We start from the raw sequence: 5465 nt of genomic DNA, 5'->3' as shown, positions 1-5465 counted from the left end.
TTTATGGCTAAGGGCTCTACATTTTAGAAGGTTAAGATTAAGCATCAAAAGCCTAGTGGGTCTACATAGGAGTTCAGTAGTCCCACTTGGAAGTGGGAGGAAGTGAACATATACTTCGTGATGAGTTTGCCTTATACTCATTGTCAGCATGATTTGATTTGGTTCATTATGGACAGGATGACCAAATCAACCTATTTCTTGCTAGTTCATACTTCCTATTTAGCCGAGGATTATGCCAAGCTCTATGTTTGAGAGTTGACCAGATTGCATAGAGTTCTGTTGTCCATCATTTCAGATAGAGGTACGCAGTTCACCACTTACTTTTGGAAAACCTTCCAAAAGGGTCTTTGTACTCAATTTTACCTCAGTATAGCCTTCCACCCATAGATAGATGATCAAGTGAAAAGGACCATTTAGATCCTAGAAGATATGTTAAGAGAATGTGTCGTTGACTTTAAAGGTAGTTGGGATGACCACTTGCCTTTGATTGAGTTCCTGCATAATAACAACTATCTTTCCAATATTCAAATGGTTCCATTTGAGGCTATTTATACGAGGAGATGTAGGTCTCTCTTTGGTTGGTTTGAGGTAGGCGAGACTGCATTGGCTGGTCCTAACTTAGTATTTGATGCCTTAGAGAAAGTTTAGTTGATCAGGGAGAGGCGTAAGACAACCCAAAGCCGATGAAATCATATGTAGATGTGAGGAGGAAGGATATCAAATTTGAGATTGGTGATTTTATGTACTTCAAAATATCTCCCATGAATGGAGTGAAGAAGTTTGGAAAAAAGAGAAAGCTCAGTCCCCAATATGTCAGTCCTTATAGAATTCTCAGCCGTTTCAAAAAGGTTTGCTTTCATACTTAGCTTTAGTACACCCAGTGTTACATGTCTCCTTGCTAAAGAAATGCATTGGTGACCCAGTAGTTGTAGTCCCTATAGAGGGTATAGATGTTTAGAATAGCCTCTCTTATGAGGAAGTCCCAGTCAAAATTTTGATCATCTGATTCGCAGACTGAGGAATAAAAAAGTTCCTTTGGTCAAAGTTCTTTGGAAGAATTAGTCCATTAAGGGAGCTACTTGAGAAGCAGAAGCAGACATGTGAACCAAGTTTCCTCACCTCTTTTTCTCAAACTCAGACTCAGCTTAAGTAACAACTTTCCTTCGATTTTCTCAGTTCTTTGCATAGATTTTCATTACAAACATGGTATCGATTACCGTTGAATATTATCCTCATGACAGTCATTTATTCATGAACTAGTTCAATCATGTAATCATGCTTCAATTTTGCTTGTTTAGAGTGAAAACTCAGTTTATCAGTAGTTTCTGTCATGTAATCATGCTTCAGTTGTGCATGTTCAGTATGTAAACTTAGTCTATTAGTATTCTCAGCTTAATCAGTCTTATTCGAGGATGAATGTTCCCAAGACGAAGATATTGTAAGACCCCGCAAAATCCTAGTCATTTCATTCCCTTATAGCATGCCAAAAGAGGTCCCACATTAGACAATTTTAGCTAAGTATTGACACTTAGTCTCACTTTTGGCCTCGATATTTTAATGAATTTATTTTCAATCTTTTCGGCCTTAGATTATCGATTTTTCAATTGATTCATGAACAGGGATGTCAATAAGTTAACTCAGGCAAGTTTCAAATTTTTGAACGTCGTTAGAAGCTTTAATTGGATGTCCAAAATTGTGAATTTATGTGATCTCATCATGTTGTATTGTCCATCGCATCAATAGTATCATCCCCAGCATCATGTGTAATTTCTAGTGAGCCAACACGATCACGATGTATCGGGTTGGCTATCACATCAATCCCATCGATGCGGTGCATCGGGTATTGCATTGTTGGGCAGTTTCTGTACATTAAAAATCCAGCTTTCCAAGGGAAATTGAGTCATTTTCCCTCGCCTAATTCTGCTAAAATACAAAAATAAACCCTCAAAAAGGAAAATTACATTTATTATTCATAAAATCCTCTCAAGAACAAACCCTAATTCATTAAACTCAAGATCAAGTTCCCAAAAAATTTCCTACAATCTTCAAGAAATTAACAATCAAGGTATGTTGGGTGTTCATCCTTAGGTTTTCTTCCATCCTTAGAGTTCAAGAACCCTTTTTAAATTACAAGTTTATTGATTTCATGATTTACATGTTTGAATTAGATTGTGTTCATGTATGTATAGATGTTTGGTTTTCAAATCAAGATTTATTACAAGTTTTAAGTGGATTAATTAGCATGTATCTAGAATTATGTGATTCTCATGTTAAACCCTTGAATTGAGAGTTGAATGTTGTAGCCATGATGTTTATATTTTGATGAATTCCATGTGCATTAATTATGCTCCCCAAGTGTTTGATAGAATGGCTATATAAATTGAGGAGTGAATTCATGACATATTTTCGTGTTGTCCCATTTATGTACAAGTTCATGCCCCACAAGTATTTGACAAAATATCTAAATGAATGCATGGTGAATAAGAAATCAATGTATTATTTTCAAGATTTTGCTATGTTTTACTATTGATGCTATCGAGTCCTATAGGTATTCAATACCCAAAAACCTAGTTGTTTACCTAGAATTACAGTAGCTACATAATAGTCTCAGTAATGTCATGAATAGTAGTACTCAGACAGTTACAAAACCCAGTGAACTCAGTCCAGTTCAGTTAGTCAACACAATCAGTAATAATTCAGTCAATCGTAGTACAGTCTAGTGATCAGTTTAGTGTCTATTTAGTTGGTAGTAGGATTCAGCACCGAGCATACCTAGGGATGGGGGCTCACTTATCAGTTGAGGATGTGATCTTTAGTAATAGTCCCTTAGTTACAGAACTACGTAGCCAGCATAGGTTAAATAAATCAACCTGCCATTTGAGGGTTGATAAAGTGTTCACCTGCCAGTTTAGGGTAACACATATCTGACCTACCAGATGAGGGTGATTCTTTAGTGGATCCACATAGCCATTGTTAGTACCCATGGCGCGATGCTAACATCCTTCCAACTGGGGTCACAGGTTGGACCCCAACTATGTTTAAATTGGGGTATGTCAATTAGATGAACACTCCCACAGTTACAATTTTAGTATTCAGTACTCAGTAATCAGTATTCTGTCTCAGAATTCAATAAAGAACTCAAATAGTTCTATAGAATCATGGCTATCAGTTATCAGTTACTTAGCCATCATAATTTAGTACTTCGATATCAACCTAACCCTCAGTTATTAGTATTCAGTTACTAGAACTCAGTACTTCACTTTTAGTCTAATTCAGACAGAGGTTACATACATAATATTGCATAGTCAGCATGATCAGTAGTTATAATTTTACATGTACTCTTATTTAGTTATTTCACGATGTTCACTCAGACAATTACCATCTCATACATATGATCCATGTATATTAGCCTACCTCACTTAGCATACCAAAATATTTAAAGTACTGACGCATACTCTTTCTTTTACACTATGATGTCTCATATCATAGGTTCAGACGCACAGTCTCTTGACCGTACTTAGCACCTCAGGTTATCAACAATATTTATAGTGGTGAGTCCTTATATTTTGAGGACAGAGTTGTTATTTTAGCATTTCAGTAGTTCAGTATGTTTAGTAGTCGGAGTTAGTCGGGGACTTTTTCCATCAACTCCCTATTCAGATAGTTAGAGGATTTTGGACTAGATTATTCCAGACAGATATGGATGTAGCTTACCCGAGATAGGTAGACGTTTATTTTTTTTAGTATAACTATTAGTATTCAGTATTTATTTTAGTATTTTGAGAAACTTATGGACTTTTAGTTATATTTCTGCATATGTTATCAGTATTATTATTCAGTGCTCATAGCAGGTACTAGTCATGGGTTAGCTTATGGTCCTTCGGGATTGTAAGCACTGTATGACATCCAGGGTGTAGAGTCGGGGAATTACAATGACTTTGGTAAGTAATTGAATTAATGGTTGTGTATATGTGCTATGAGTTTTTTAAATTTGGCATTAAAGAAGGATGTGTAGTTGGGCCATGAAAGTGGAGTCTAAAGGACTAACACTGGAAACTACGCTAGTCAGTGCGGGTGTCTATATTACCGAGAGGTTTGAGTTTCTCAAATGGATATATGAATGGGAGGTTCGAGTCCCATATATTCTATACATTGGTAATTAAGTTTCCTTAATTATGTCGGGAGGTTTCAGTCCCCTATAATGGAATATACAGTTATGGATATTCTTTAGTTTGTGTGGGTACACGCACTGAGCCTTTCCAGCTCAGGGAGAGCTGGGCCCATATATCCCATAGGTGACTTTTTATATGACAGTTGTGCTATACATCAAGGTTAAGGTTTTCAAATTTCATGTTAAACCTGTTTCCTATCTCGGCATGATATATATATATGTATATTTGTGATTGCCTATAGTTATTTGAATTGGTTTTGAATGATAGTATTATTTTATTCCCCTATCCTTAAGTAACATTCTAGCACTCCAACCGCTAACTATCTTCGGATGTTGTATCACTATACGATGTAGGTAACAAAATTTTTTCTACCTTACTGTGCAGTGATCTGTTGTTCAAGTGGCTCCTGAGTTGACATTGAAGTCGTGATCTTCCTTACTTTGAAAGGATTCATTTTATAGTCTTTATATTATATGTATTAGACTTGTTTAGAATTTGGTTTTGGCAATTGTCGGGGGCATGCCCTGACATATTATTGACTTTGAATTTGTAGAGGCTTTGTTGGATTACTGTGGACTTGGGTGTGTTGTTTTGGTGGATTGGTTTAGACACTTCATAAGTTATCATTAGCTTTATTTCTTAATTATCTTGTTATATGTAAAAATTTATCTGACGCCTATGGTTGTTGTACTGGTTAGGTCATGTGGAGGGGGATCTTTGGACCACGTGAGACTTGAGATACCTGTCATGGCCAGGCCCTGGTTTGGGTTGTGACAACTCCATTTCTAGTATTTTTCATCGTGTAATACATCAAAAGAATTATTGACTAGTAGGGCTGTGTTGGTGGTGGTGTTATCAGTAGAGGCTCCAAGATATTTGTTTTCATTTCTCACCACCTGAAATGTTCTACGAGTACTATCTCGATAGGACAATTTTTCCATTGACATATCTCCTTTGAATTGGGATGCCCTATTTGTCTAGAAAAATTTCATCACCTTGCTCTTTATGAACTTTGTTTCTTAGCTCCGGATGTAAGCTCTTATATTTACTTTCCTCATAGCCTTTGAGTTTACAGGTTTAATAATATTTTAAAAGCATATGGCCCTAACACAATATGGCCTAGTTTTATTATGATAGTCATATCAAGGTGTATGGATTACTAATAGTAGCAACCAAATGGAATAGTGATTCCTTCAAAAAAAAATGTAGGGAGCAGAACCAAAAATAAAATTCATATCATAGCCTATGTTGTCTCTACTCTTGATTTGAAATTAGTATCATATGTGAAGGGCC

The sequence above is a fragment of the Capsicum annuum genome, chromosome 9, assembly GCF_002878395.1.
Source record: "Capsicum annuum cultivar UCD-10X-F1 chromosome 9, UCD10Xv1.1, whole genome shotgun sequence".
Classification (NCBI taxonomy): Eukaryota; Viridiplantae; Streptophyta; class Magnoliopsida; order Solanales; family Solanaceae; genus Capsicum; species Capsicum annuum.
This window is presented reverse-complemented; position numbering follows the sequence as displayed.